This window comes from Pseudophryne corroboree, chromosome 11, assembly GCF_028390025.1.
Source record: "Pseudophryne corroboree isolate aPseCor3 chromosome 11, aPseCor3.hap2, whole genome shotgun sequence".
NCBI classification, from domain to species: Eukaryota; Metazoa; Chordata; class Amphibia; order Anura; family Myobatrachidae; genus Pseudophryne; species Pseudophryne corroboree.
The window spans coordinates 44,515,573-44,527,790 of NC_086454.1; the positions used below are offsets into that span (position 1 = coordinate 44,515,573).

Here is a 12,218-nt window from a genome sequence, read left to right on the forward strand (position 1 = left end):
CCCGGTGTCCCTTCACTCTTAGGACACATGTAATACAGACAGTCCTGGTGTCCGTTCACTCTTAGGACACATGTAATACAGACAGTCCTGGTGTCTCCTCACTCTCAGGACACATGTAATACAGACAGTCCCAGTGTCCCCTCACTCTCAGGACACATGTAATACAGACAGTCCCGGTATCCCCTCACTCTCAGGACACATGTAATACAGACAGTCCCAGTGCCCTCTCACTCTCAGGACGCATGTAATATAGACAGTCCCAGTGTCTCCTCACTCTCAGGACACATGTAATACAGACAGTCCCAGTGTCCCCTCACTCTCAGGACACGTGTAATACAGACAGTCCCAGTGTCCCCTCACTCTCAGGACACGTGTAATACAGACAGTCCCAGTGTCTCCTCACTCTCAGGACACATGTAATACAGACAGTCCCGGTGTCCCTTCACTCTCAGGACACATGTAATACAGACAGTCCCGGTGTCCCTTCACTCTTAGGACACATGTAATACAGACAGTCCTGGTGTCTCCTCACTCTCAGGACACATGTAATACAGACAGTCCCAGTGTCCCCTCACTCTCAGGACACATGTAATACAGACAGTCCCAGTGTCCCCTCACTCTCAGGACACATGTAATATAGACAGTCCCAGTGTCCCCTCACTCTCAGGACACATGTAATGCAGACAGTCCCAGTGTCTCCTCACTCTCAGGACACGTGTAATACAGACAGTCCCGGTGTCCCCTCACTCTCAGGACACATGTAATATAGACAGTCCCAGTGTCCCCTCACTCTCAGGACACATGTAATACAAACAGTCCCAGTGTCCCCTCACTCAGGATACATGTAATACAGACAGTCCCAGTGTTCCCTCACTCTCAGGATACATGTAATACAGACAGTCCCAGTGTCTCCTCACTCTCAGGACACGTGTAATACAGACAGTCCCAGTGTCTTACAGACAGTGCCAGTGTTCCCTCAGTCTCAGGATACATGTAATATAGACAGTCCCGGTGTCTTCTCACTCTCAGCTGGTGTAACGATATGCAGTGATTATGAGTTGGGCTAATCAGGGCGTGCTCTTGATTGAACATATACATGTGCGTGTTTTTCTATGTACTGTACGTTCTAATGGAAAATGTGTCCAAAACTAAATAAGCCCCAATGTATGTAACCTGTAACCAGCACATGTATACGCTGATAGCAGATCATGTTCTTAATATAAACTAGGTGATTCATCGCGCCCTACGGGCGCTCTTCACACCGTCATTAGGGGCTACGCCCCGTTAACCCCTGCACACCTATGGACATACGCAGGCCGGTAGATAACAGAATCAGAAACGCAGGGCAGTATAGAGGGCATACAGAAATGGTGTCCGGTTGAGAAAAGATAGAGAGGCGTGGGGGAGGGGGAGAAAGGGAATGTACAGAAACGCTGTGCGATCTGTAAAGGATAGGAAGAGTCAGGGTGGTAGGGAGAGGATAAAGAGAGGCAAGGGGTTAGACAGAAAATACCGTTGCAAGAGGCTACGACCCGTTAACCCCTGCACGGGCTTCAGCTGTGCTATAATTGTTATTATATGGAGTATTACCTGCAAAAAAGTTTGCTATTGGGTCAATATTGCAAGGGGGAAGGGCGCGCGATTTGCGTGCGATTGTCAAGGGGCGTAACCCTTTGTGAGGGCGTAAAGAGTGGCCGCAGGGCACAATGAATAACATAGTGTAGTATATACTGCTAGTGTATGCAGCGCAGCTTATACACACAGTGGCCACAGGTATCAGAGCCGCGTATACACACAATGGACACAGGTAGCTGAGCTGCTTTTACACACAATGGCCACAGGTAACGGAGCCACGTATCCACACAGTGGCCAGAGGTAGCAGGGCAGCTTATACACACAATACCCACAGGTAGCAGAGCCGCTTATACACACAATACCCACAGGTAGCAGAGCCGCTTATACACACAGTGTCCACAGGTAGCAGCGCAGCTTATACACACAGTGGCCACAGGTATCAGAGCCATGTATCCACACAGTGGCCAGAGGTAGCAGGGCAGCTTATACACACAATACCCACAGATAGCAGCGCCGCTTATACACACAGCGGCCACAGGTAGCAGAGCCGCTGATACACACAGTGCCCACAGGTAGCAGAGCCGCTGATACACACAGTGCCCACAGGTAGCAGAGACGTTGATACACACAGTGCCCACAGGTAGCAGAGACGTTGATACACAACGTGCCCACAGGTAGCAAAGCAGTTTATACACACAATGACCACAGGTAGCAGTGCCACTTCTACACACAATTCCCATAGGTAACAGAGGCACTTATACACACAGTGGCCACAGGTAGCTGAGCCGCTTATACACACAATGGCCACTTTTAGCAGCACCGCTTATACACACAATGGCCACTGGTAGCACCACCACTTATACACACAATGGCCACTGGTACCAGAGCCGCGTATACACACAGTGGCCACAGGGAGCTGTGCCACTTATACACAATGGCCACATGTAGCAGTGTCGCTTAGACACATAATGGCCACAGTATTACTTTTTCTCTAACGTCCTAAGTGGATGCTGGGACTCCGTAAGGACCATGGGGAATAGCGGCTCCGCAGGAGACAGGGCACAAAATAAAAGCTTGAGATATCAGGTGGTGTGCACTGGCTCCTCCCCCTATGACCCTCCTCCAAGCCAGTTAGATTTTTGTGCCCGTCCGAGAAGGGTGCAAACTAGGTAGCTCTCCAGAGCTGCTTAGAATAAAAGTTTAGTTAGGTTTTTATTTTTATTTTCAGTGAGTCCTGCTGGCAACAGGCTCACTGCATCGTGGGACTAAGGGGAGAAGAAGCGAACTCACCTGAGTGCAGAGTGGATTGGGCTTCTTAGGCTACTGGACGTTAGCTCCAGAGGGACGATCACAGGTTCAGCCTGGATGGGTCACCGGAGCCGCGCCGCCGTCCCCCTTACAGAGCCAGAAGAGACGAAGGTACGGTGAAAGCGGCGGCAGAAGACATCCTGTCTTCAAGACTAAGGTAGCACACAGCACCGCAGCTGTGCGCCATTGCTCTCAGCACACTTCACACTCCGGTCACTGAGGGTGCAGGGCGCTGGGGGGGAGCGCCCTGAGACGCAATATAACACACATATACCTTAGCTGGCAAAAGGAATACATCACATATAGCTCCAGGGCTATATGGATGTATTTTTCCCCCTGCCATTTTACACAAAAAAGCGGGAGTTAAGGACGTCGTGAAGGGGCGGGGCCTATCTCCTCAGCACACTGGCGCCATTATTCCCTCACCGCTCCGCTGGAAGGACGGCTCCCTGATTCTCCCCTGCAGTACTGCATCTGATTCAGGGTAAAAAAGAGAAGGGGGGGCATTTTGGCAGCAAATAACTAGATTAACAGCAGCTATAAGGGATTAACACTTATATAAGGTTATCCCTGTATATATATAGCGCTGGGTGTGTGCTGGCAGACTCTCCCTCTGTCTCTCCAAAGGGCTAAGTGGGGTCCTGTCCTCTATCAGAGCATTCCCGGTGTGTGTGCTGTGTGTCGGTACGCGTGTGTCGACATGTATGAGGAGGAAAATGAGGTGGAGGCGGAGCAGTTGCCTGTGTTAGTGATGTCACCCCCTAGGGAGTCGACACCTGACTGGATGATTGTGTTTAAGCAATTAAGTGATAATGTCAGCAATTTACAAAAAACTGTTGACGACATGAGAAAGCCGGCAAATCAATTAGTGCCTGTTCAGGCGTCTCAGACACCCTCAGGGGCCCTAAAACGGCCGCTACCTCAGTGGGTCGACACGGATCCAGATACAGATACTGAATCTAGTGTCGACGGTGACGAGACAAACGTAATGTCCAGTAGGGCCACACGTTACATGATCACGGCAATGAAAGAGGCATTAAACCTTTCTGACACTACAAATACCTCAAAGGCGGGTATTATGTGGGGTGTGAAAAAACTGCCAATAGTTTTTCCTGAGTCTGAGGAAATAAATGAGGTGTGTGATAAAGCGTGGGTTTCCCCCGATAAAAAACAGCTAATTTCTAATAAGTTATTAGCACTATACCCTTTCCCGCCAGAGGTTAGGGCACGGTGGGAAACACCCCCTAGGGTAGATAAGGCGCTCACACGTTTATCTAAACAAGTAGCGTTACCGTCCCCTGATACGGCCACCCTCAAAGAACCAGCTGATAGGAGGCTGGAAAATATCCTGAAAAGTATATACACACATACTGGTGTTATACTGCGACCAGCAATCGCATCAGCCTGGATGTGCAGTGCTGGAGTCGCATGGGCGGATTCCCTGACTGAGAATATTGATACCCTGGATAGGGACAATATTCTGTTAACTATAGAACATTTAAAGGATGCATTGCTATATATGCGTGATGCGCAGAGGGATATTTGTACCCTGGCATCAAGAGTAAGCGCAATGTCCATCTCTGCCAGAAGAGCATTATGGACCAGACAGTGGTCAGGGGACGCAGATTCCAAACGGCACATGGAAGTATTGCCGTATAAGGGGGAGGAGTTATTTGGGGCTGGTCTAACAGACCTGGTGGCCACGGCAACGGCTGGAAAATCCACCTTTTTACCCCAGGTTACTTCACATCAACAGAAAAAGACACAGTCTTTTCAAACTCAGTCCTTTCGTTCCCATAAGTACAAGCGAGCAAAAGGTCACTCTTTTCTGCCCAAGGGCAGAGGAAGAGGAAAAAGGCAGCACCATGCAGCCGCTTCCCAGGAGCAGAAGCCCTCCCCTGCTTCTGCCAAGTCTTCAGCATGACGCTGGGGCTTTACAAGCAGACTCAGACACGGTGGGGGCCCGTCTCAAGTATTTCAACGCGCAGTGGGCTCACTCGCAAGTGGATCCCTGGATTCTACAGGTAGTATCACAGGGGTACAAACTGGAATTCGAGGCGTTTCCTCCTCATCGGTTCCTGAAGTCTGCTTTACCAAAGTCTCCCTCCGACAGGGAGGCAGTTCTGGAAGCCATTCACAAGCTGTACTCCCAGCAGGTGATAATCAAGGTACCCCTCTTACAACAGGGGAAGGGGTATTATTCCACACTATTTGTGGTACCGAAGCCGGACGGCTCGGTGAGACCAATATTAAATCTAAAATCTTTGAACACTTACATAAAAAGGTTCAAATTCAAGATGGAGTCACTCAGAGCGGTGATAGCGAACCTGGAAGAGGGGGACTATATGGTGTCGCTGGACATCAAGGATGCTTATCTCCACGTCCCAATATATCCTTCTCACTAAGGGTACCTCAGGTTTGTAGTACAAAACTGTCATTATCAGTTTCAGACGCTGCCGTTTGGATTGTCCACGGCGCCTCGGGTCTTTACCAAGGTAATGGCCGAAATGATGATTCTTCTACGAAGAAAAGGCATCTTAATTATCCCTTACTTGGACGATCTCCTGATAAGGGCAAGAACCAAGGAACAGTTAGAAGTCGGAGTGGCACTATCTCAGGTAGTGCTAAGTCAGCACGGATGGATTTTAAATATTCCAAAATCGCAGCTGATTCCAACGACACGTCTACTGTTCTTAGGAATGATTCTGGACACAGTCCAGAAGAAGGTGTTTCTCCCGGAGGAGAAGGCCAGGGAGTTATCCGAGCTAGTCAGGAACCTCCTAAAACCAGGACAGGTCTCAGTGCATCAGTGCACAAGGGTCCTGGGAAAAATGGTGGCTTCTTACGAAGCGATTCCATTCGGAAGATTCCATGCAAGAACTTTTCAGTGGGATCTACTGGGAAAATGGTCCGGATCGCATCTTCAGATGCATCAACGGATAACCCTGTCGGCAAGGACAAGGGTGTCTCTCCTGTGGTGGCTTCAGAGGGCTCATCTACTAGAGGGCCGCAGATTTGGCATTCAGGATTGGATCCTGGTAACCACGGATGCCAGCCTGAGAGGCTGGGGAGCAGTCACACAGGGAAGGAATTTCCAGGGCTTGTGGTCAAGCATGGAAACATCTCTTCATATAAACATTCTAGAACTAAGGGCCATTTACAATGCCTTAATTCAAGCAAAACCTCTGCTTCAGGGTCAGGCGGTGTTGATCCAGTCGGACAACATCACGTCAGTCGCCCACATAAACAGACAGGGCGGCACGAGAAGCAGGAGGGCAATGGCAGAAACTGCAAGGATTCTTCGCTGGGCGGAAAATCATGTGATAGCACTGTCAGCAGTGTTCATTCCGGGAGTGGACAACTGGGAAGCAGACTTCCTCAGCAGACACGACCTTCACCCGGGAGAGTGGGGACTTCACCCAGAAGTCTTCCACCAAATTGTAAACCGTTGGGAAAGACCAAAGGTGGACATGATGGCGTCACGTCTAAACAAAAAACTGGACAGATATTGCGCCAGGTCAAGGGACCCTCAGGCAATAGCAGTGGACGCTCTGGTAACGCCGTGGGTGTACCAGTCAGTGTATGTATTCCCTCCTCTGCCCCTCATACCGAAAGTATTGAGAATCATAAGAAGGAGAGGAGTAAGAACTATACTCGTGGTTCCGGATTGGCCAAGAAGGTCTTGGTACCCGGAACTTCAAGAGATGCTCACGGACGAACCGTGGCCTCTACCTCTAAGACAGGACCTGCTACTGCAGGGGCCTTGTCTGTTCCAAGACTTACCGCGGCTGCGTTTGACGGCATGGCGGTTGAACGCCGGATCCTGAAGGACAAGGGCATTCCAGAAGAAGTCATCCCTACTCTGGTAAAAGCCAGAAAGGAAGTAACCGCAAAACATTATCACCGCATTTGGCGTAAATATGTTGCGTGGTGTGAGGCCAAGAAGGCCCCTACACACTGCAAACAGGACTGTCTATGGGCCTAAAATTAGGGTCCATTAAGGTTCAAATTTCGGCCCTGTCGATATTCTTCCAGAAAGAACTGGCTTCAGTACCTGAAGTTCAGACATTTGTGAAAGGGGTGCTGCACATACAGCCTCCTTTTGTGCCTCCAGTGGCACCTTGGGATCTCAATGTTGTGTTGAGATTTCTAAAATCACACTGGTTTGAACCATTGTCTACGGTAGATTTAAAATATCTCACGTGGAAGGTGTCGATGCTGTTGGCCTTGGCTTCAGCTAGGCGTGTGTCAGAATTGGCGGCTTTATCATGTAAAAGCCCTTACCTAAATTTTCATTCTGACAGGGCGGAATTGAGGACTCGTCCTCAATTTCTACCTAAGGTGGTTTCTGCATTTCACATGAACCAACCTATTGTGGTACCTGCGGCTACTAGGGACTTAGAGGACTCTAAGTTGCTGGACGTTGTCAGGGCCTTGAAAATATATGTTTCCAGGACGGCTGGAGTCAGGAAAACTGACTCGCTGTTTATCCTGTATGCACCCAACAAGCTGGGTGCTCCTGCTTCAAAGCAGACGATTGCTCGTTGGATTTGTAGTACAATTCAGCTTGCACATTCCGTGGCAGGATTGCCACAGCCAAAATCAGTAAAAGCCCATTCCACAAGGAAAGTGGGCTCATCTTGGGCGGCTGCCCGAGGGGTCTCGGCTTTACAACTTTGCCGAGCAGCTACTTGGTCAGGGGCAAACACGTTTGCTAAATTCTACAAATTTGATACCCTGGCTGAGGAGGACCTGGAGTTCTCTCATTCGGTGCTGCAGAGTCATCCGCACTCTCCCGCCCGTTTGGGAGCTTTGGTATAATCCCCATGGTCCTTACGGAGTCCCAGCATCCACTTAGGACGTTAGAGAAAATAAGATTTTACTTACCGATAAATCTATTTCTCGTAGTCCGTAGTGGATGCTGGGCGCCCATCCCTAGTGCGGATTGTCTGCAATACTTGTATATAGTTATTGTTACAAAAAATTCGGGTTATTATTGTTGAGCCATCCTTTCAGAGGCTCCTTTAAATTTATCATACTGTTAACTGGGTTCAGATCACGAGTTGTACGGTGTGATTGGTGTGGCTGGTATGAGTCTTACCCGGGATTCAATATCCTTCCTTATTATGTACGCTCGTCCGGGCACAGTATCCTAACTGGCTTGGAGGAGGGTCATAGGGGGAGGAGCCAGTGCACACCACCTGATATCTCAAGCTTTTATTTTGTGCCCTGTCTCCTGCGGAGCCGCTATTCCCCATGGTCCTTACGGAGTCCCAGCATCCACTACGGACTACGAGAAATAGATTTATCGGTAAGTAAAATCTTATTTTCTCTATCGTCCTAGTGGATGCTGGGGTTCCTGAAAGGACCATGGGGAATAGCGGCTCCGCAGGAGACAGGGCACAAAAAGTAAAGCTTTAGGATCAGGTGGTGTGCACTGGCTCCTCCCCCTATGACCCTCCTCCAAGCCTCAGTTAGATTTTTGTGCCCGGCCGAGAAGGGTGCAATCTAGGTGGCTCTCCTGAGCTGCTTAGAATAAAAGTTTAGTTAGGTTTTTTTATTTTCAGTGAGTCCTGCTGGCAACAGGCTCACTGCATCGTGGGACTAAGGGGAGAAGAAACGGACTCACCTGAGTGCAGAGTGGATCGGGTTTCTTAGGCTACTGGACACTAGCTCCAGAGGGACGATCACAGGTTCAGCCTGGATGGGTCACCGGAGCCGCGCCGCCGTCCCCCTTACAGAGCCAGAAGAGACGAAGAGGTCCGGTGAAATCGGCGGCAGAAGACATCCTGTCTTCAGACTAAGGTAGCGCACAGCACCGCAGCTGTGCGCCATTGCTCTCAGCACACTTCACACTCCGGTCACTGAGGGTGCAGGGCGCTGGGGGGGGAGCGCCCTGAGACGCAATATAACGGAATACCTTAGCTGGCAAAACAGAATACATCACATATAGCTCCTGGGCTATATGGATGTATTTTAATCCCCTGCCATTTTACACAGAAAAGCGGGAGATAAGGACGTCGTGAAGGGGCGGAGCCTATCTCCTCAGCACACAAGCGCCATTTTCCCTCACAGCTCCGCTGGAAGGACGGCTCCCTGACTCTCCCCTGCAGTCCTGCTTCAGAATCAGGGTAAAAAAGAGAAGGGGGGGCATTTTTGGCAGCAAATAACGATAATAACAGCAGCTATAAGGGAATAACACTTATATAAGGTTATCCCTGTATATATATATATATAGCGCTGGGTGTGTGCTGGCAGACTCTACCTCTGTCTCTCCAAAGGGCTAAGTGGGGTCCTGTCCTCTATCAGAGCATTCCCGGTGTGTGTGCTGTGTGTCGGTACGCGTGTGTCGACATGTATGAGGAGGAAAATTATGTGGAGGCGGAGCAGTTGCCTGTGTTGGTGATGTCACCCCCTAGGGAGTCGACACCTGACTGGATGATTGTATTTAAACAATTAAGTGATAATGTCAGCAATTTGCAGAAAACTGTTGACGACATGAGACAGCCGGCAAATCAATTAGTGCCTGTCCAGGCGTCTCAGACACCGTCAGGGGCGCTAAAACGCCCGTTACCTCAGTGGGTCGACACAGACCCTGACACAGATACTGAGTCTAGTGTCGACGGTGACGAGACAAACGTAATGTCCAGTAGGGCCACACGTTACATGATCACGGCAATGAAAGAGGCATTGAACCTTTCTGACACTACAAGTACCACAAAGAAGGGTATTATGTGGGGAGAGAAAAAACTACCAATATTTTTTCCTGAGTCAGAGGAAATAAATGAGGTGTGTGAAAAAGCGTGGGTTTCCCCCGATAAAAAACAGCTAATTTCTAAAAAATTATTAGCATTATATCCTTTCCCGCCAGAGGTTAGGGCGCGTTGGGAAACACCCCCTAGGGTAGATAAGGCGCTCACACGTTTATCAAAACAAGTAGCGTTATCGTCTCCTGATACGGCTACCCTCAAAGAACCAGCTGATAGAAGGCTGGAAAATATCCTAAAAAGTATATACACACATACTGGTGTTATACTGCGACCAGCAATCGCCTCAGCCTGGATGTGCAGTGCTGGAGTCGCATGGTCGGATTCCCTGACCGAGAATATTGATACCCTGGATAGGGACAATATTTTGTTAACTATAGAACATTTAAAGGATGCACTACTATATATGCGTGATGCACAGAGGGATATTTGCACCCTGGCATCAAGAATAAGTGCTATGTCCATCTCTGCCAAAAGAGCGTTATGGACGCGACAGTGGTCAGGGGATGCGGATTCCAAACGACACATGGAAGTATTGCCGTATAAAGGGGAGGAGTTATTTGGGGCTGGTCTATCGGACCTGGTGGCCACGGCAACGGCTGGAAAATCCACCTTTTTACCCCAGGTCACTCCACATCAGCAGAAAAAGACACCGTCTTTTCAAACTCAGTCCTTTCGTTCCCATAAGTACAAGCGAGCAAAAGGCCACTCTTTTCTGCCCCGGGGCAGAGGAAGAGGAAAAAGACTGCACCATGCAGCCGCTTCACAGGAGCAGAAGCCCTCCCCTGCTTCTGCCAAGTCTTCAGCATGACGCTGGGGCTTTACAAGCAGACTCAGATATGGTGGGGGCCCGTCTCAAGAATTTCAACGCGCAGTGGGCTCACTCGCAAGTGGATCCCTGGATTCTACAGGTAGTATCGCAGGGGTACAAACTGGAATTCGAGGCGTTTCCCCCTCGTCGTTTCCTGAAGTCTGCTTTACCAAAGTCTCCCTCCGACAGGGAGGCAGTTTTGGCAGCCATTCACAAGCTGTATTCCCAGCAGGTGATAATCAAGGTACCCCTCCTGCAACAAGGAAAGGGGTATTATTCCACGCTGTTTGTGGTACCGAAGCCGGACGGCTCGGTGAGACCAATTTTAAATCTGAAATCCTTGAACACTTACATAAAAAGGTTCAAATTCAAGATGGAGTCACTCAGAGCAGTGATAGCAAACCTGGAAGAAGGGGACTATATGGTGTCTCTGGACATCAAGGATGCTTATCTCCACGTCCCGATATACCCTTCTCACCAAGGGTACCTCAGGTTTGTAGTACAAAACTGTCATTATCAGTTTCAGACGCTGCCGTTTGGATTGTCCACGGCACCTCGGGTCTTTACCAAGGTAATGGCCGAAATGATGATTCTTCTAAGAAGAAAAGACATTTTAATTATCCCTTACTTGGACGATCTCCTGATAAGGGCAAGATCCAGGGAACAGTTAGAAGTCGGAGTAGCACTATCTCAGGTAGTGTTACGTCAGCACGGGTGGATTCTAAATATTCCAAAATCGCAGCTGATTCCAACGACACGTCTACTGTTCCTAGGAATGATTCTGGACACAGTCCAGAAGAAGGTGTTTCTCCCGGAGGAGAAGGCCAGGGAGTTATCCGAGCTAGTCAGGAACCTCCTAAAACCAGGACAGGTCTCAGTGCATCAGTGCACGAGGGTCCTGGGGAAAATGGTGGCTTCTTACGAAGCGATTCCATTCGGAAGATTCCATGCAAGAACATTTCAGTGGGATCTACTGGACAAATGGTCCGGATCGCATCTGCAGATGCATCAGCGGATAACCCTGTCGCCAAGGACAAGGGTGTCTCTCCTGTGGTGGCTGCAGAGTGCTCATCTACTAGAGGGCCGCAGATTTGGCATTCAGGATTGGATCCTGGTAACCACGGATGCCAGCCTGAGAGGCTGGGGAGCAGTCACACAGGGAAGGAATTTCCAGGGCCTGTGGTCAAGCCTGGAAACGTCTCTTCATATAAACATTCTGGAACTAAGGGCCATTTACAATGCCCTAAGTCAAGCAAAACCTCTGCTTCAGGGTCAGGCGGTGTTGATCCAATCGGACAACATCACGTCAGTCGCCCACGTAAACAGACAGGGCGGCACGAGAAGCAGGAGGGCAATGGCAGAAGCTGCAAGGATTCTGCGCTGGGCGGAAAATCATGTGATAGCACTGTCAGCAGTATTCATTCCGGGAGTGGACAACTGGGAAGCAGACTTCCTCAGCAGACACGACCTTCACCCGGGAGAGTTGGGGCTTCACCCAGAAGTCTTCCACCTGATTGTAAACCGTTGGGAAAAACCAAAGGTGGACATGATGGCGTCCCGCCTCAACAAAAAACTGGACAGATATTGCGCAAGGTCAAGGGACCCTCTGGCAATAGCAGTGGACGCTCTGGTAACGCCGTGGGTGTACCAGTCAGTGTATGTGTTCCCTTCTCTGCCTCTCATACCAAAAGTACTGAGAATCATAAGAAGGAGAGGAGTAAGAACTATACTCGTGGTTCCGGATTGGCCAAGACGGA

General features: G+C 49.6%; 1 protein-coding gene across 1 annotated transcript in view; it reads left to right on the forward strand.

Annotated features, from left to right (window-relative positions):
• The window catches only part of OTOG (otogelin), a 416,567-nt gene that overhangs the window by 234,167 nt on the left and 170,182 nt on the right, over nucleotides 1-12,218 (forward strand). The gene's annotated exons all lie outside the window — the stretch shown is intronic.